Genomic DNA, 21,406 nt, shown 5'->3' on the forward strand with positions numbered 1-21,406 from the left:
CAGCGTGTGAAACAAAGGAATTCAGCCGAGAGGGCGGGACCACATCTCACTCAAGGCCTGCCCACAGGGAAATGATGTCACCGACACGCGTGAAAAAACTCACGCATGTGCACGAGGGTTCAAGCATGATTGGTGGAATCGCACATCATTCAAATCCATATAGTTAAAAAAAAATAAAAGGGTCGGTTTATTGTCTAATAGACCTCGTATATATGAGGTCTGTTAGAAAAGTATCCGACCTTTTTATTTTTTCAAAAACCATATTGATTTGAATCACGTGTGATTGCATCAGTCAAGCTTGAACCTTCGTGCGCATGCGTGAGTTTTTTCACGCCTGTTGGTTGCGTCATTTGCCTGTGAGGAGGCTTTGTGTGAGCAGTGGTCCACCCCTCTCGTCGGATTTTTATTGCGAATAAATGTCTGAACGATTTGGAGCTTTGCTGCATCAATTTTTTCCAGAAACAGAGACCTCCAGGTGGCAACCATTCGGAAAATTCATCTGGCTTTCAGGGACGGTTTTATGGGGATTACACAGATTAAGGAGTGCTCCAGCCAGTTTAAAGACCGCCCACAGCTGCTGAGAGTGCGCCACGCTCCGAGCGCCGATCGACAGGCTCAAACCCCGCTGAAAGAACCAGATCATTTCCAAAGTGAAGGCTTTGTTGATCCTTGATGTCGTCTGACTTACACAAAAATGGCAGGAGACGTGGACATCAGTACTTTTTCGGCACATTCCACTGTTACAGGAGTTTTCATGGAAAGAAAAGCGGACGGATGTGCCACGGAGCCGTTCATGGCGCGGACAAAACCACCTCCATGTTGGTCTCACAGGACGGCTTTGAGATGGCTGTCGGTGGGTTTTCAGTCGTGTGACTAACCGAGAAATTGTGGATGAGCCTGGACATGCCAGAACATGTCCTGTGAGGCTTCATCACGGCGTTGCTTTGCGCCATGCGGCTCTGTCCCGACGCGTAGAATTCCTCCGCTCCTCTTTCCATGACAAAAACTCCTGTAACAGTGAAATGTGCCGTTAATTTCCAAACTGGACGCTGTGTTTTATCCGGGACATCCTCTGACTAGCACAGGAATTGCGGAAGACGTGGACATCAGCACTTTTTCGGAATTCCGTGCGTTGCGGTGGAGCCATATGGCGTAAAGCAACGCCGTGATGAAGCCTCACAGGACATGTTCTGGCATGTCCAGGCTCATCCACAATTTCTCGGTTAGCCACACGACTGAAAACCCACCGACAGCCATCTGAAAGCCATCTCAAAGCTGTCCTGTGAGACCAACATGGAGGTGGTTTTGTGCCACGCCATGAACGGCTCCATGGCACATCCATCCGCTTTTCTTTCCATGAAAAAAACTCCTGTAACAGTGGAATGTGCCGAAAAAGTACTGATGTCCACGTCTCCTGCCATTTTTGTGTAAGTCAGATGACATCCCGGATCAACAAAGCCTTGACGTTGGAAATGATCTGGTTGTTTCAGCGGGGTTTGAGCCTGTCGATTGGCACTCGGAGCGTGGCGCACTCTCAGCAGCTGTGGGCGGTCTTTAAACCGGCTGGAGCACTCCTTAATCTGTGTAATCCCCATAAAATCGTCCCTGAAAGCCATTTGAATTTTCCGAATGGTTACCACCTGGAGGTCTCACAGTTTCTGGAAAAATGATGCAGCAAAGCTCCAAATCGTTCAGACATTTATTTGCAATAAAAATCCGCCGAGAGGGGTGGACCACTGCTCACACAAAGCCTGCTCACAGGCGAATGACGCAACCGACAGGCGTGAAAAAACTCACGCATGCGCACAAAGGTTCAAGCTTTTCTAACAGATCTCGTATATATATATATATATGTATATATGTGTGTGTGTGTATAGATGTACATGGGTATGTAGGTATATTTTGCATTTCTAATTATTTCTGAAAGTATTTATTATAGAAAGTTGTAAATATTATAAATATTTAATGAGTTAATTAATAATCAAGTTAATTATATAATGATGGTGGGCGAGGGGGTCGGTGTCTTTTTGAACATTTAAAACAGAAGAAAGGGTACGACTTCAAAAGCATTTCTGCTTCTTCCTGCTCCTTCTCAAGCATACTTTGAGATAAAAAATAAATAAATCTCTACGTCACCTCCACTAGTATGCCATTACTGGTCTATTGCCCTCTGCCAGCTTCCACTGGCCAACATCATAGGCCTGTGTATAGAAACTGTCTTAGTGACACCAGTAGCAAGTGAAGCAATTGCAGAGTTATGTCGAGTTTACATAGGCTACGTCTCAAACACAGATGATGATCAGCTCTGCCAAGCTACGCTACTGCTCCGTGGCATGCGCAACCAAAGCGCCCGCTGTCCGATGGCAAAAGTTGGCCTGTATTCAATAGTAAGTCAGTGGACCGTCAAAAACGTCGTCCTCTGCTGAACAATGTGAATCTGTGTGGAAAATAGTAAATTGGGACCCCTGAAGCGTGATTTTTGAGAATCTGCTACATCAGCCACTTCATGTCAGTGTGAATGTGCCCTGAACATTTTGTTGCTAATGGAATTAATGGCTTATATTTTTATTAAGAAGGAAATTTTGTCTTTTAATGGCTCTGTGAAAGCCTAGTGGACAGCCTTGTTCATATTTTTTCCACATCTGGTTCTACTGAATGTGGCCATTGCAAAAATTCTTGCACGTCTCGGTACAGATGTGAAAGTGTATCTTCCAAATGTCACCGTTGTCATTTTGAAATGAATGCAGATTTGGAAGTCAAGCTTTTGAGGGGTTTGTCATGTCAATTTCTGCCATACAGCTCAGAGGCTGCTGCTCTTGTGTCTTGGGGGAACCTGTTCAGAAAATGTCATTATTTGCACTGGTTATGTGTAAACTGGCAACACTGTTAGGATCCTGAATTCATACTCATAAATAATGCATCGCTGCAGTTAACTCTCAAGTACCTTTATTTTTATTGATTATGTTTGTAAAGCCGAAGCACGTAGTTGCTGCAGGTATCCGCAATTCACCAAGTGTGGAAAACAAGAGCATCACCTGGAACTTTCTGACTTCTGAGAAAAAATGCATTCTATCACTACATATCCAGCAGATATGGAGCAAAGTGAGCAAAACCTTTTACTTTTCAGACCCGTTTCAATTAGTAATATCAGAAAGGGTTGTCTACACTCACTGGCCACTTTATTAGGTTCAATTACTTGTTAACACCAATGGCGAGTCAGCCAATCACATGGCAGCAACTCAGTGCACTTTGGCATCCAGACATGGTGAAGACAACTTGCTGAAGTTCAAACTGAGTATCAGAATGGGGAAGAAAGGAGATTTAAGTGACTTTGAATGTGTCATGGTTGTTGGTGCCAGACAGGCTGGTCTGAGTATTTCAGAAACTGCTGATCTACTGGGATTTTCATGCACAACCATCTCTATGGTTTACAGAGAATGGTCCAAAAAGAGAAGATATGCAGTGAGTGACAGGTGTGTGGACCAAAATGCCTTGTTGATGTTGGAGGTCAGAGGAGAATGGGCAGACTGGTAGAATTATGTCAATATGAACCAACATGTCTGAGAAATGTTTCCATATACATCTTGTTGAATCTATACCACTGAGAATGAAGGCAGTTCTGAAGGCAAAAGGGGGTCCAACCCGGTACTAGCAAATAGTACCTAATACATTGGCCAGTGAGTGTATATTTACACAATAATTTTCAAAATGATAGCCATTCATCACAGCATAGTAAGACCCTGGCACACCTACAACAAACAGCTTGTGTTTATTTGGGATAAACATAATGCAAATAACCAGAAGTTGCATGATGTCATGATCTGTGCCCTCACATGTTGTGAATCTGGTTTTCATTAACTGGGTTTTCTGTGGGGCTGCGTGCATAAACGTATACGTTCTCTTGTGTTGTGATGGTGGAGCAGCCACTGGTTCCCCCCGCCACTGTAACCTCAGCACAGTGGACTATTGCATTTATTTTGTATTTTCTATTGATAAATAGTGAACTTCCACCTTCCAGGACAAGAACCAATCAACAACACGAAGGCAGACATCCAACAAAGAGTCTCAGGGATGAAGAGCTGGACAGTACCAGGGCCTAATATGATCCACATGTACTTGCTGAAGAAACTAACAGTGCTCCATGTGCGCCTGGCAGTACAAATGGGTGGGCTACTAAGGGAGGGGAGAAGGTAGAATTGCCAGAAGATAGCAGACATACAGGACAGCTACAAACACCTGGGAGTCCCACAAGCCAATGGGAACCATGATGAAGATGCAAGAAGGTCAGCCACAAGCAAATACCTCCAAAAGGTAAGACAGGTGCTGAGAAGCCAGCTCAGTGGTAGGAATAAGATCTGAGCCATCAATACATACGCCCTACCAGTCATCAGATACCCAGCTGGGATAATAAGTTGGCCACAAGAGGAGATAGATGCCACTGCCACTGTCAAGACACAAAAACTCCTCAATGCATGGAGGCTTCCGGCACCCTGAGGCTCTATGAGCAACAGATGGAGGGAGGGCGAGGATTAGTGAGTGTCAGAGCCACAATCCATAATGAAGAGCATCCATGAATACATCAGAAAGATGCCCCCCTGAGATCAACTGCTACAAGAATGCCTCAGGCAGCTGAAGACAGATGGTGATAATGAACAGGAGAAGATATCATGGAAGACCAAGTTTCTCCATCAGATATACCATCAACAGATAGAGGAAGTGGCTGACATCAAGAAGACCTACCAGTGGCTAGAAAAGGATGGCCTAAAGGACAGCACAGAGACTGATCATGGCAGCACAAGAACAAGCCCTAAGCACCAGATCCATAGCGGCATGAATCTACCACAGCAAACAGGACCCAAGTTGCAGGTTGTGCAAATGTTCCCCAGAGACGTCCAGCACTTAGTAGCAGGATGCAAGCTGGGACAGCGTACAGTAAGAGGCACAACCAAGTGTTGAGAATCGTGTACAGGAACATCTGTGCTGCATATGGATTAAAGTCTCCAAGTCCCGATGGGAAACATCACCAAAGGTGGTTGATAATGACGGTGCTAAGGACCTGTGTGACTTCAAATTCCAGACAGATAAGCAGCTGCTGGCCAACCAACCCAACAGTGGTTTTTGACAAGGGGGGGAAAAAAAACAAAAAACAAACAAACAAAAAAAAAAAAATCGCAGTTGTGATTGAAGCATCAAGGACTGAAGGAGCAACTGGAGTAGACGTGGAAGGTAAAGTCCAAAGTGGTTCCAGTGGTAATAGGAGCACTAGGAACTCTATGTAACCCCCAAATTGGAAGAGTGGCTCCAGCAGATTCCAGGCACAACAGAGGTCTCTGTCCACAAGAGTGCAGTCCTAGGAATAGCTAAGATATTGCACTGAACCCTCAAACTCCCAGGCTTCTGGTAGAGGACCCGAGTTTACAGAATACATAAACCACCCTTCCCACAGTTGGTGAGAGGGAGATTTTTATCAATTCTGCGCATTTAATCTGCTGATATTACATTGAAATGCTGAGGGAGTGAGACACAGCTGGACAGGAAACAGCTCAGTGAACTGTCTGGCTACTTTTTTAATAATTTAAATCACAGGAGTGATATAAGCATTACAGCACACGCTGTTCATGAGAAGCTTCAAATTAAAGCTGGCACTTTGCCCTACAGCCTCATACTTAACGACAATTCTGATATTCTGTGATGGCTAAAACAAACCATTCAAAATATATGGGCCTAACTTGATGCCTTAATCGGAAATAAATGGGGAATACTATAGGGGAGAACACAGTAATCCCTCAGGGAGCTGGCGTCATCTCCAACTGTTTGCTGTAATCTTTGCAGCAGTGGAACAGATTTATGTGAAGAAGCTCTAAGAAGTGTTGATGCTGCTTTAAAAAATAAATAAATAAATAAGATACCATCCCCAAGGGACCTGATCCACTGAAAAGTCTCCTATACATTACAGTGAAATTAGTTCTGACTGAGGTGCTCAATGCAGTGAAACCTCTCAAACTGCAGACATGAATTTTAAATCAGGTATGCAGCACTTCTGTACAATTTTCTAACCCAGACTGTGCTCGCTGCTCAAGAAATAACTCACACGAAACAGGCCACGATGCATGTGACTTCAAACTCTCAAAGTCTTTCTTTAAACTTATGAGAAAATGCTAAAGTCTAGGTCAAGTTTATTTTTCCAGGATAGGAAGGGTTCTGCCTCTGTGATCGTAGGCCGGGTTTCAGTAGACAGAAGGAGGTTTGTGCACTTGAGTGCTGAAATCATAAATTTCCATCGATATGAGATGAAGCCCTGACAGCATGTTTGATATTTCATGGAGCATTTCTTCACCCATTTGATTTTGATAAGATGTGGCCAGATGCAGTATGGCAGCCACCGTAAATACACCTTCGCCAGCCGGGGATTCAATTACATACAGCAGATGACCAACCTCGTATGCAAGCCGAAGATAAATATGTCAGAGATCATGAGGTATGAAATAATAAATATGTAGAGTAGAGGGCCAATCATCACTCACAAGACAACCACATGAAAACAAGCAGCAGCAGTGGAATCCCTGTGAGGAGCAGTGTGGTGGTTTTACTCACTGAAAGAGAACAGCCACCTTCAGCTGTCTGCCAACCTGAGGAAGATTACTCCACTGCCTGTTTCATGATGAATTGTTGACTGTATTGTAAATGTAAAAACAGTGTTTCTTACTCAACGCACAAACGTTCTTACTTTTCACAAAGCAACATAACTATTTAATAGGCGAGTGATGAGCATTTAGTCATCTTGAGCATCTTCTTTGGCTCAATGGTGATCTCACGTCTTTTGTCATATTTATCACTACAAATAACATTTGTGGACAAACTCAAGGATTTATTGTCTAAAAACCTTTTAGTTATTTTTGGATTGCACTTGTGCTTGTATTGCTACCACCGCAGTTGATGCTATTTTGTAACACACAAAAAAATGGTTTGAAACAATGTGCTGCTATTTGTGAACTAACAGAAAGCCAAACTACAAATTTACATTGTCAACATTTTAATCCCCTGCAAGAAGGGAGATACAAACGGGTCAAAGTTGAATTGAAAGTAGCAAAAAAACTGTTGCTATCTTTAGCCCTAACCTGGGTACATCATATAACCGCTTTGATTGATCTGTTGTGTGGGCCGCTGAAGAGGAGGTACTGCTGGCCCACCACCAGAGGGCGTCCTGCCTGAAGTGCGGGCTTCAGGCACGAGAGGGCACAGCCACCTTGCAGGAGCAGCCAGGAGTGACAGCTGTCACTCATCACCAGCTGTCACTCATCCACAAACCACCATCTCCATAAAAGCCGGGCAGCAACTCCACCTCCCTGCCTAGATATAGTCTACCCTATAGGTAAACTCTCAGCCGTTCTGTTCGGTACCAAACACACTTGTATTTGTGCTCTGAGTGTTTGCAGGAGTTTTCTGTAGCTACTTTCAGCTGGGTGCTGGGTTTTGTGGACTGTGTAGGAGTGACGCTCTTCACCCCTCACGCCAAAACGGATAAGTAGCTCTCAGGTTCTCACCGCCCAGGTGGAAGCGCGCGCACAGAGCGCTGCTGTAGCTCCTCCTCCTGCTGTCCTGGTGCCAAATATAGACGTTCCACTGGTCATTCAACGACCCCCCCACCATCCCCTGAAGCATACATAAGTCCCCCGGAACCGTACGGAGGCTGTGTGGAGACGTGCGCTGACTTCTTGATGCAGTGTTCGCTCGTCTTTGCACAGCGTGACACGTACCGTGATGTACGCGTCAGACTCCAGTCGGGTGGCTTATGTAATTAATTTGCTTCGAGGTGAGGCACGCGCCTGGGCTACGGCGCTTTGGGAGCAGAATTCATGGCTCCTAACAACATATACTGGGTTTGTGAGGGAGTTCAGAACAGTCTTTGATCACCCAAATAGAGGCGAGACCGCTTCAACAGTGCTGAAGTCTATGAGACAGGGGCGTCGCAGCGCAGCTGAGTATGCAGTCAACTTCCGCATCGCGGCTGCGAGGTCCGGCTGGAATACTACTGCGCTCCGCGCCGCCTTTGTAAGCGGACTGTCGTCGGTCCTGAAGGAGCACCTGGTGGCTAAGGATGAGCCACGGGATTTGGACGGGCTTATTGATCTAGTTATACGATTAGACAATCGATTAGAAGAACGCCGTTGGGAGCGAGACGAAGGACGTGGCCGGGCACGCGCCGTCCCTCTCCCTTCCGGGTCCGAAAAGGTTCCGCCCTCCCCATGCTCCACAGCCTCAGCGCTCCATGTGGCAACAGCTCCCCCTGCTGATGATGCTATGGACACGAGCAGGGCAAAATTAAGAGCTTCTAACAGACAGAGGAGACTGGCCCACGGGGAGTGCTTCTTCTGCGGCTCAAGCGAGCATCAGAAGAGAGACTGCCCCAAGCGGTTAAACACCAACGCCCGCCCTTAGAAACTGGGCTAAGGGTGGGCCAAGAAATTCACGTGGGACACACACATCTTTCTGCACATCTCCCAGTTACGATCCTGAGTGGGGATCTAACCCTTCAAGCCCCAGCACTGGTGGAAACGGGGTCAGAAGGGAATCTGCTGGACAGCAGATGAGCAAGGGAAGTAGGGCTCCCTCTAGTGGCGCTCCCTTCACCATTGAAGGTGCGGGCGCTAGATGGCACCCTTCTCCCTTTAATCACACAAGACACTACCTGTAACTCTGGTAGTGTCTGGGAATCATCGGGAGGAGAATGAGTTTTATGTGACTCCTACCTCCCGCCTAACCTAGGGCTTCCCATGGATGATTAAACACAATCCCCAGATTGATTGGCCGTCTGGGGTTGTGGCTCAATGGAGTGAAACCTGCCACCGGGAGTGTTTGGGATCCTCGTTTCCCCCCGGTTTGACTGCTAACGAGGAGGTCAAACTTCCCCCCAATCTGACGACGGTGCCTGAGGAGTACCATGATCTTGCTGACGTCTTCAGCAAAGATCTGGCACTCACTCTCCCCCCGCACCGCCGTGTGATTGCGCCATTGATTTGATCCCGGGTGTTGAGTACCCGTCCAGCAGGCTGTACAACCTCTCACGCCCCAAGCGCGAATCAATGGAAACCTACATCTGGGACTCGTTAGCTGCCGGGTTGATCCGAAACTCCACCTCCCCGATGGGTGCTGGTTTCTTTTTTGTGGCCAAGAAAGACGGTGGACTCCGTCCATGCATTGACTACAGAGGGCTGAACGAGATCATGGTTTGCAATCGATACCCGCTGCCCCTGTTGGATTCAGTGTTCACCCCCCTGCATGGAGCCAAGATTTTCACCAAACTGGATCTTAGGAATGCTTATCACCTGGTTCAGATCCGGAAGGGAGATGAATGGAAGACGGCATTTAGCACCCCGTTAGGTCACTTTGAGTACCTGGTCATGCCGTTCGGCCTCACTAACGCCCCCACGACGTTCCAAGCCTTGGTAAACGATGTCTTGCAGGACTTCCTGCACCGATTCGTCTTCGTATATCTAGACGATATCCTCATCTTTTCCCTGGATCTTGAGACTCATGTTAAGCATGTACGTCAGGTCCTGCAGCGGTTGTTGGAGAACCGGCTGTTTGTGAAGAGTGAGAAATGCGCACTTCTTTGTCCTTCCTGGGGTTCATAATCTCCAACTCCGTCGCCCCTGATCGGGCCAAGGTTGCGGCGGTGAGAGATTGGCCCCAACCAACAAGCCGTAGGAAGCTGCAACAGTTCCTCGGCTTTGCAAATTTCTACAGGAGGTTCATTAAGGGCTACAGTCAGGTGGTTAGTCCCCTGACAGCCCTGACCTCCTCTAAGGTCCCCTTCACCTGGTCAGATCGGTGTGAGGCCGTGTTTAGGGACTTGAAACGCCAGTTTTCGACTGCACCAGTTCTGGTGCAGCCCGATCCTAGCCGCCAGTTTATAGTTGAAGTGGACGCCTCTGACTCAGGGATAGGAGCCGTGCTGTCCCAGAGCAGGGAGTCCGATAAGGTCCTCCACCCCGTGCCTATTTCTCCCGCAGGTTGACCCCGGCAGAGAGGAACTATGACGTCGGCAATCGGGAGCTCCTGGCGGTGAAAGAGGCTCTTGAGGAGTGGAGACACCTGTTGGAGGGAGCTGCAGTACCTTTCACGGTTTTCACGGACCATCGGAATCTGGAGTACATCCGGACCGCCAAGCGTCTGAACCCCAGGCAAGCCCGCTGGTCAATGTTCTTCGGGCGTTTTGACTTCCAGATCACCTACCGTCCCGGGACCAAGAATCAACGACATGACGCCTTGTCCCGGGTACACGAAGAGGAAGTCAAAACCGAGCTGTCGGATCCACCGGAAACCATCATCCCCAAGTCCACTATCGTGGCCACCCTCACCTGGGACGTGGAAAAGACCTTCCGGGAGGCCCTGGCACGGAACCCGGGAACCAGCCCTAGGAACAAGCTCTACGTCCCACCAGAGGCCAGAGCTGCAGTCCTGGACTTCTGTCCCGGTTCCAAGCTCTCCTGTCACCCAGGGGTGCGAAGAACCATGGCAGTGGTCCGGCAGCGCTTCTGGTGGGCGTCCATGGAGGCCGACATCCGGGAATACGTCCAGGCCTGTACCACCTGCGCCAGGGGCAAGGTGGCTCACCAAAAGACACAAGGACTCCTCCAGCCGCTACCGGTGCCTCATCGCCCCTGGTCCCACATCGGCCTGGACTTCGTCACGGGCCTCCCGCCATCCCAGGGCATGAATACCATCCTGACGATAGTGGACCGGTTCTCCAAGGCGGCCCACTTCGTTGCCCTCCCGAAGCTCCCAACGGCCCAGGAGACAGCAGACCTCCTGGTCCACCATGTCGTACGTCTGCATGGGATTCCTTCAGACATCATCTCCGACCGTGGTCCCCAGTTCTCCTCGCAAGTCTGGAGTAGTTTCTGTAGGGAACTGGGGGCCACCGTAAGCCTTTCGTCCGGGTACCATCCCCAGACGAACAGACAGGCAGAGCAGGAGAACCAAGAGCTGGAGCAGGCCATCCGCTGAATGACCTCTGCACACCTGACGGCCTGGATCGAGTATGCTCATAATAGTCAAATCTCATCTGCCACCGGCCTCTCCCCTTTCGAGGTGTGTTTGGGGTACCAGCCCCTGTTATTTCCGCTCACGGAGGGAGAGGTCGGCGTGCCCTGGGTCCAGGCCCACTTGAGGAGGTGCCGTCGGGTGTGGCGCACTGCCCGCTCTGCCCTGCTCGAAGCCTGGACGAGGGCCAAGGCCCATGCGGACCGCCGGCATTCCCCGGCCCCTGCATACCAGCCCGGGCAGGAGGTTTGGTAGTCTACAAAGGACATCCCGCTCCACGTGGACTCGCAAAATCTCAAGGACCGTTTCACTGGACCTTACAAGATCCTCAAAGTCCTCAGTCCGGCTGCAGTGAAGCTGCAACTTCCTGCTTCACTGCGGATTCATCCTGTATTCCACGTGTCCCGTATCTAGCCCTGCCATACCTCACCCCTCTGCACCCCCGGACCGGCGCCGCATCCTGCCCGGATCATCGACAGTGAGCCTGCATGGACGGTGCGCAGGCTCTTGGACGTTCGTCGACGGGGCCGGGGCTTCCAGTATCTGGTAGACTGGGAGGGTTATGGACCTGAAGAGCACTCCTGGGTGAAGAGGAGCTTCATCCTGGACCCGGCCCTGCTGGCTGACTTCTACACCTATCACCCGGACAAGCCAGGAGGCACCCGTTGAGGGGGGGTCCTGTTGTGTGGGCCTCTGAAGAGGAGGTACTGCTGGCCCACCACCAGAGGGCGTCCTGCCTGAAGTGCGGGCTTCAGGCACGAGAGGGCGCAGCCACCTTGCAGGAGCAGCCGGGAGTGACAGCTGTTACTCATCACCAGCTGTCACTCATCAACCACAAACCATCTCCATAAAAGCCGGGCAGCAACTCCACCTCCCTGCCGAGATATCGTCTACCCTATAGGTAAACTCTCTACCATTCTGTTCGGTACCAAACGCACTTGTATTTGTGCTCTGAGTGTTTGCAGGAATTTTCTGTAGCTACTGGAAATCGTGTGGGGCCCGACTCTTTTCTGGACAGACGTCTTCTATCCTCGAGCCTGCCCACACGTCACCTCTGTATATTGCCTGATATCAAATTCTGTGATTGTCTGTATTTCGTTGTGCACATTCACAACATTAAACTGTTACCTTTTGGCTCATCTATTGACCGTTCATTTACGCCCCCTGTTGTGGGTCCGTGTCACTACACTTTCCCAACATGATCTTTCTTTTGGCCATATGTTATTTTCTCAGGGAACTGTAATCAAATGACATGGTACCATCTGCCAGCAGGAGACTCCCAGTGCACAATTGTACCTTTTCATTTTACACATGTCACCAGGTTTACAGGACTCTCAAATGGCCAAAATAACTGATTCCCATCAATCATCACCATTCTAGAGGTGAATGGAATGAAAGAGCCATATTACATGCTCACTTCCACATATGTCTGCACATACATCAAACCTGGTCAAATTCAATTCCCCAACACTTGAAACAGTCACTGATGACTTATTGTTAGTGAATAAGTCTACATTTATCAGTCACAGGAAGCACAACAACTATTACCATGACAGTACTGCTCACCCGGACATCTGATGTCTGTAGTCCAACTGGCTATCAATTCTCCCAACTGCATGCAGGTACTTATGCACCACCATAGGGAGTGCATTATTTGTTTTTGCCTGAATTTTCCAAGGTTGGCCAACCAATTTACAGTAGTGTTCAGAATAATAGTAGTGCTATGACTAAAAAGATTAATCCAGGTTTTGAGTATATTTCTTATTGTTACATGGGAAACAAGGTACCAGTAGATTCAGTAGATTCTCACAAATCCAACAAGACCAAGCATTCATGATATGCACACTCTTAAGGCTATGAAGTTGTGCTATTAGTAAAAAAAAAGGTAGAAAAGGGGGTGTTCACAATAATAGTAGTGTGACATTCAGTCAGTGAGTTCGTCAATTTTGTAGAACAAACAGGTGTGAATCAGGTGTCCCCTATTTAAGGATGAAGCCAGCACCTGTTGAACATGCTTTTTGCTTTGAAAGCCTGAGGAAAATGGGATGTTCAAGACATTGTTCAGAAAAACAGCATAGTTTGACTAAAAAGTTGATCGGAGAGGGGAAAACGTATACGCAGGTGCAAAAGATTATAGGCTGTTCCTCTACAATGATCTCCAGTGCTTTGAAATGGACCAACAAAAAAAAGAGACGCGTGGAAGAAAATGGAAAACAACCATCAAAATGGATAGAAGAATAACCAGAATGGCAAAGGCTCACCCATTGATCAGCTCCAGGATGATCAAAGACAGTCTGGAGTTACCTGTAAGTGCTGTGACAGCAGGTAACATCACTAACATGAACAGCCGGTAGCTGTAAGTAAGTAAGTAAAGTTTATTTGTACAGCATCTTTAAAGATAACATCACAAAGTGCTTTACAGCGATAACAAAATAAGATCAAAATACAGAAATTAAAGAGCAGTAACATAAAACTAGTTCAAAGAAAGCCTGAGGTGGCAAGCCTGCCAAAATGTAGTTGTTGCAAGTCCCGTGTCCACACCATAGCTCTACCCCTGAGATCACAAACACAGCCGTCCACAGTCATCATTTTCTCCACAACTCTTAGTGGTCACACTTGTCCAAAATCAAACTTTGGCGGCTTTCTCCATGAGCCTCGCCAGGGCCCCAGCACAGGTTTCCAATGTTGGTAATGACCCTTAAAGTGAGACATTTTTTATATCTGTGGGACTGTCATATTCCTGAAATTTTCATGCTCCTCCATGACGACAGACTTGGAGATAACACGTGAAAGTAATGCTAAATGGACTTCCGGTTCCGGCCATGCGAGAGTAAGTCGCAAAGTGTTTCGGCTCTGCAGCTAAACCGAGTAAAAGCTTCAAAATTCAACAAAGTATGTGTTAATCTGTCGGTCATTTAACCTGCTACAGTTATAAACCAAATACTACTTGTGAACACTGAATATGCCGCCTAAAAAAGGAACTTTGAAGTCAGTGGGGACTGATGAGGGGAGCGCAGATGAAACCTCCGGGAGGGGCAGCGAGGCCCGGGCTAATATGGACGGGACGAGTAACCAACAAGTGCTGCATGCTATAGCTGCCTTGCGCTCAGACTTATCTCAGGCAAAAACCGACATTTGTAGCACACTACGAGGTGAAATTGCTGCACTGAGGGCCGATAATGATGCAGCCATCTCCTCTTTGACGAAGCGCCTGGACGAGCATGATGATAAGCTTAAAGAAATGGTGGAGGTGGCCGAGGGCACAGGTTACACTGTTGCCGAATTGGAGAACAAAGTTAAGCACCTATCAAGCAAACTGGAGGAGCTCTCGGAGAAGTGCATGGGCCGGGCCACTCCAGGACACAAAATATTAGGGTGGTCGGGGTAAAAGAGGGCAGACAACACGGTCAGCGGGTGAGCAGTTTTGTGTCACAGTTGTTACAAGAGACCCTGGATCTGTCCGAGCCTCCACTGCTGGACCACGCGTACAGAGCAGGGTGCGCGCACTCGGGAGATGACGTCCCCCGAGACATCTTATTGCCAGAGTACATTACTGTCACACCTTGGATGAGATTCTACGTAAAGTATCACTGAAAGGTACTCTGAAGATTGGAGAGGACCCCATCTATATTTTTCGAGATCTGCCCCCAGAAGTGGTGAAACGTCGTGCTGCGTTTACCCCGGCCAGCCCAGGGTGAGATTCGGCCTCTTGTACCCCGCCAGACAGAGTGACTCACAATGGATCAGAGCTTATGTTCACGGATGCGGACAAAGCCTATCATTACACACAGGAACACTTTGGTACAGCAGAAAGACGGTGACTGGAGAGAGACAGTGACGTGAGGACACCGAGGTGCGTGGAGAGAAAAAAGTGACGAGAGGCACTGAAGCGCACACGGCGGACTTTTGCATTATATAATCTGGGCTCGGGGAAGGTATGGTACTCACTCTTACGTTTATATTTGAATCTCACGCCATAAAGATGTTTATTCACTGTAGAGGGACATTTGTTACGCATTGTTATGCTTTGTCCAATGAGACTACGAGCAGCTGCAGTTGTCTTTGATTGTGGTTTTGGAAGTTAAGATAAAGAGCTTAGTTTTAGTTTGGTTTTTCTTACCTTTTTATAGTCGTGGCATCCCCCGTTTTTTAGGATGCAGTATTTACGTGTTATGTTTTGCTCTGTTTTTTGTTCAGTGGGGTTTTACAAATGGGGAGGGGGAGGGACTGCACATGCACATAACAAATAAACGTGGTAATGTTTTATGTCAACACAAAGTCAATATGTAGGAAATGATAGAAGTGGTTCTGTGACCTACTGTACCTGGAATGTGAAAGGTGTTAATGAGCCTGTGAAGCGAGGAAAAGTCTTAACCCATCTTAAAAGCCTCAAAGCAGACATTATATTCTTACAAGAGACTCATTTAAAAAATGATGCGCATAATAAATTATGATGCAAATGGATCAATCAGGTATATCATTCAGCATTTTCAGCCAAAGCTAGGGGGGTGGCTATTCTCATTAAAAAAGGAGTTGCTTTCAAACAGACATACGGTAGTGGATAAAAAATGGGAGATATGTGTTGGTTACGGGAGAGCTGCACGCCAATCCAATAATTATGGTGAATATTTATGGTCCTAATTTTGATGATTGTGAATTCTTTAGAAAAATCATTAGCCTAATACCTGACATTCCTAATGTGCAATTAATCATAGGTGGTGATTTTAATTGGGTGCTTGATCCATATTTAGACAAATCACAAACTCGAAAAGTAATACATTTTAAAGCAAGGGATCTGGTTAAAGCATTTATGAAAAATTCAAATTTATGCGATGATTGGCGGACTCTCAACCCAACTGGGAGAGAGTACCCTTTCCACTCTCAAGTACACAATGTATATTCAAGGATTGATTATTTTTTGGTTGATGGTCAAATACTTCCTGCCATCAGTGAATCCAAATATCATAACATAATTATATCGGATCACTGCCCAGTGACTTTCACTTTTAAAATAGGCGACTTAGTGAACTCAGAGAGGGGTTGGAGGTTGACCCTCAACTTTTAAATAATACATAATTCAAAGATTACTTAAATCTACACACTAATGTATTTTTTGATACAAATGATTTGGAAGATACCTCACAAGCTACTCTCTGGGAAACCTATAAGGCATACATCAGAGGTTGCATAATTTCTTTTCAGGTTGGTCAGAGGAAGCAAATCACTGCAGAACAAGTGAAACTGGAACAACAGATACAAAATTTAAGAATGATAATGCTCGTTCACCTTCTTGGGATAAATATAATTCTATTTGTGCTCTAAAGTACAAGCTGAATCAGATCTTATCCAATAACATTAAAAGGACTTTTACCTATATGAAACAAAATTATTTTGAATTTGGAGATAAGCCACAAAGACTCCTAGCTAGACAACTAAAAAAAACTGGAGTGACAGATCAATTCATAAAATTAGGTCAAGTACTGGAGAATTGGCAACAAATCACAAGAATATAAATGATTGTTTTAAATTGTTCTATGAATCCCTTTATACATCATGTGCCACTGCTGCCCCCAACAGCATGCAGCATTTTTTAGATAAATGTAATCTACCTGTACTTAATCAAACAGATCAAAGTGCCCTTAATGCTAAAATTACATGTGAGGAAATAAATAAATCAATAGACTCCTTGAAGAATGGCAAATGTCCAGGCCCCGACGGGATAGGCAATGAATTCTATAAACATCTTAAGCTGAAATTGACTCCATATTTACTTAAAATGTACAACAATGCATACGAGGTGGGGTGCTTGCCGCCAACTCTAAATGAAGCAACGATTACTGTTCTCCCTAAAAAAGGGAAAGATTTAGAACAAGTAGCTTCATATAGACCAATCTCACTGTTAAATTCAGATCAGAAAATCCTGGCTAAAATCTTGGCAAAAAGACTCAGCAAAGTGATTGGGAAACTGGTCGACTCTGATCAGACTGGCTTTGTCTGAGACAGGTGCTCACATAGTAATCTTAGGCGTTTGTTCAACATAATTTACTCTCCCAGAATGCAACAGGAATTAGTACTGCTTAGTTTAGATGCCGAAAAGGCATTCGACCAACTTGAATGGCCTTACCTCTTTGCTGTTTTGGAAAAGTTTGAACTGGGAAATAATTTCATCTCATGGATTAAAGTGCTCTACAAGGACCCCTCAGCCAAAATACGTACAAACCAAACATTATCCTCCCAATTTAAGCTCTGGAGAGGTACAAGGCAGGGTTGTGTTTTAAGTCCATTACTCTTCTCACTGGCACTAGAACCCCTGGCAGAATCTATTCATAGACATCCTCAAATACATGGTTATAACACAAAATATACATTGAATAAAATTTCTTTATACGCGGACAACATTTTATTATATGTGACACAACCACAGATTTCTATCCCAGCTATTCTTTTAGTTATCAACGAATTTGGAACTTTCCGAGTATAGGATTAACTGGGGTAAAAGTGAGCTACTGCCTGTAAGTTTGGACCGGTCTGATTGGCTTGCATCTCTCCCTTTTAAAGTGGCCTCACAAAAAATTACATAATTAGGTATAACAATAACAAAATCTTATGGCTCACTTTTAAGCAATAACTTCACCCCATTGCTAGAAAAGCTGAAAGATAATATTCTGCTTTGGAAAACACTTCCCATTTCACTTGTAGGCAGGGTGAATGCAATAAAAATGGTATTCCTCCCACAATTTTTGTATTTGCTACAAAATGTACCCGTGTTTTTGTCAAAGACCTTTTTTAAAAAAATTAATTCGATTATTATGCCTTTCATTTGGAATTACAAAGCCCATAGAATAAAAAAAGAACACCTTATAAAACACAAAATTCTTGGAGGTCAATCCCTTCCTAGCTTTATGTATAAAACACAAAATTCTTGGAGGTCAATCCCTTCCTAGCTTTATGCATTACTATTGGGCTGTAAACATAATAATCTCTTGTCTTCTTGATAATACAGCCCTGATCCCTAAAGGGCTGCAGATGGAATGAGAGGATTGTCTTCCATTCTCTATGGGGGCAATACTGCTTTCTCCTACACCACAGACTGGTGAGCATTATAATAATAATCCTATCATTAGTAATACAGTGAGAGTTTTGAAACAGATGTTAAAACACTTGAAACTTAAAACATTTTCGCTGTACCTACCTATCTCATCCAACCCTTCGTTTCACCCTTCATGTACAGATGGAGCTTTAAATTTATGGAGAGAATTGGGCCTGTGTGTGATTAAAGACCTTTATTTGGACAACTCTTTGTTGACATTTCAACAATTACAAGAAAGATTTGGATTACCAAACAGTCATTTCTTTAGGTATTTACAAATACGAAATTATATCAGGTCTTTTATACCACAATACCAAAATATTGTTCCAGATATATTGGATAGATGTCTAAGTGAAAGCACAGGCCCCGAGTTGAGAATATCTGCAATTTACAGTATACTCAAAGAAGTAGGTAATCCATCGACTGTTCATATCAAAGCAGAGTGGGAGGAGGAATTTGGGGTAGCTATTAGTGAAGAAATTTGGAAACAGGCTTTATTCAATATAAGTAATATTTCAATAAATGCTCGTCACTGCTTAATACAATACAAGATTGTGCATAGGTTACATTATTCAAGATTGAAAATTCATAAAATTTACCCAACAAGTGCACCTTTGTGTGAAAAATGTATGACGGAGCAAGGCACATTACTTCATTCCTACTCTGCTCTAAGTTACAGCCATTGTGGAGCAATATTTTTGATTTTCTATCAAAAGTTCTAAAAGTCAGAATATCCCCCAATCCAATGCTCATTGTACTTGGGGTCTCAAAAGAAACAAGGAATATGAACCATGCACAACTGTGTTTTGTAGCATACTCTTTAGTTATTGCAAAGAAGCTCATTCTACAGTTTTGGAAAGGCAGTGACACTCCCACATTTATGATGTGGGTCACAGAACTGACAGATACATTACACCTTGACAGAATACGATATTCACTTAATAATGACAAACATTTTCAATAGGATTTGGCAGCCCTTGTTATCGTTTCTAGAAAATGGCTAGCATGTGCAGTAAGGAGTGGGTAAGGGAGGGTGTCAGGGGGTTCTATGTTCTGGTATTAATATTTGTGGAGTAATAGGATGTTAAGTTCAATTTTGATTTTTTTATATATTTACTTTTCAATATTATTACTGAGGAGGCAATGGAAGTGTGAGTGATATTTATATTTGTTTACTTAGCAAGCCTCGTTAATACTTGAAGCGCATTTGTTTATTTTCTATTTATGCACTTTACGTTGCACTCTGTATAATATAAAAAAAAACAGTCAAAATGCATGTTTTAATACTGTTCATGCCGCTAATAAAAATATTTGAAAGAAAGTAATGCTAAACAAACACTAAAAATAAAGCACATGAGCTAGGCCCTGCTAAGCGAAAATGGTCAATGCTACTGAAAGTGTGTTGACACCCAACTTCTTTGTGTCAGCAGATTGTCATATTCACTGACAGCTTGCTAGGCCTATATGGTGACAGGCAATCAAAAAGAGGAACCTCTGGTCATGAACCCACTGCTCTAACCATTAGACCATCACCTCCCAATGGCAATACTCCTAAATATCAACCAGATGGATCAGTGGCATAGCAGTTGAACTACAAACTGATAGCCCAGCATTCAATTCCAGGTCTTTCTGCATCAGAGTTCTATTTCATTGCAGAACATGAACCCAATGATTTAAGCCTGAAAACAAATCCTTAGTCCATTAGTCCAACATCAGCTACACTTGGAGAGAAATGTTAGCATTCTTCTATAGTAATATGGAAGGCAAATTGTCTCATATTGTTCACAATGTTCAAAGGATTCTTTAAAGTGCCCATATCAAACCCAAAATTTACTGCTGCCGGTGCTGTGATGGTGGTAGTGCTTACTCTACCTATATCATGACCAATCCATGTTTGATGAAGAGTTGGACTGTGGGTGAGACCTGGGTGTGACAAATGAAGCCTGGACATGCCTCCATGTTCAAGTTACTGAACAAGCAAATCTTGGTTCGAGGAATGGGAGTTATTTTTCAAAACAGTTTTCTTTGGTCAGGCATTAAAAATTATGACCTGACTCAGAAATTGTTCATTAACTGAACCTGCTTGTTGTGTGGGCCGCTGAAGAGGAGGTACTGCTGGCCCACCACCACCAGAGGGCACCCTGCCTGGAGTGCGGGCTCCAGGCACCAGAGGGCGCTGCCGCCTCACAGGAGCAGCCGGGGTGACAGCTGACACTCATCACCTGTGACAGCTGTCACCACTCATCTGATCTGCATCGGTATATCAGCAAGACGTCATCTCCACCTCTTTGCCGAGATATCGTTCTACCTGAAAGGTAATATCCTCAGCCTGACTGCTTGATAGAAAGCCCTTTTTGTGATTTTTGTGAGTGATAACAGACTTTTTCTCCAACGAGAGGTGGAGGTAGCTTCCCTGCCGTGCAGATTGCTGGGTGCAGACGCACCCACGTTTAATTGTGTTTTTGTTCCTCGCCAGCAGTACCAGGTCCGACACGCGGAGGCAGTGGCCACCTGGGAGTTCGGGACTTGGCGGCTCCAGTATTCCCGGGGTCTGGTGGCGGAGGAAATCGTGTGGTTCCGGTTCTGCTTTGGACAGGCGTCTCCTATCTTCGAGCCTGCCCACACAACACCTTGTAATTTGACCTCTGATCTATTGTGTAATCTGTTGTGTTTGTTGTGCACGTTCGCAACAGTAAAGTGTTGTTATTTGACCTATTCCATTGTCCGTTCATTTGCGCCCCCTGTTGTGGGTCCGTGTACTTACACTTTCCCAACACTGCTATCATTAAGCTCCCAATACCCACTAAAAAAAATGCTAATTCTGCTAGCATATAAAATTAAGCAAGAAAGAAAATGTCACTCAATGGAAATACTGAAGCACAAATGTCTTAGATGCATCATTTGGACAATTAGCCATATTCTTACAGATATTTGTCATAAAATGCTCAAAGAACAGGAACAGTCTTCCACAGCAGCTAGCAACGACAGTTTCTACTGGACCTCTGACCTTATATCAGCATCAAAATGAGCTGTCACTCAAAGTGGCTACACTCCTAATTATGCATAACTTTATGGCTTAAAACGCCTTAAACTAAGAAGTTAGAAAATGTTGACTCCACATACACATGTTATGGAGGAAGAAATTAGGTAGAGAGACCAAAACCAGTTTTTGTACCAAGCTATAAACATGTTTTTCTCTAAAGTTGGACATTTTAACATGGGTGTCTATGGCAATGTGCTCCATTCTGGAGCCAACCTCAACTGTTTGCT

At 45.3% G+C, this 21,406-nt stretch overlaps 1 long non-coding RNA gene across 1 annotated transcript; it reads left to right on the forward strand.

Moving 5' to 3' along the window:
* The first annotated feature begins 13,767 nt into the window (after window positions 1-13,767).
* On the forward strand, window positions 13,768-19,484 carry LOC117525414. Its single transcript, XR_004565041.1, has 3 exons — window positions 13,768-13,832; window positions 14,698-14,702; window positions 19,455-19,484. It is a non-coding gene; the product is annotated as an uncharacterized LOC117525414 (long non-coding RNA).
* Window positions 19,485-21,406: the final 1,922 nt, after the last annotated feature.

The sequence above is a fragment of the Thalassophryne amazonica genome, chromosome 14, assembly GCF_902500255.1.
Source record: "Thalassophryne amazonica chromosome 14, fThaAma1.1, whole genome shotgun sequence".
Lineage (NCBI taxonomy): Eukaryota > Metazoa > Chordata > Actinopteri > Batrachoidiformes > Batrachoididae > Thalassophryne > Thalassophryne amazonica.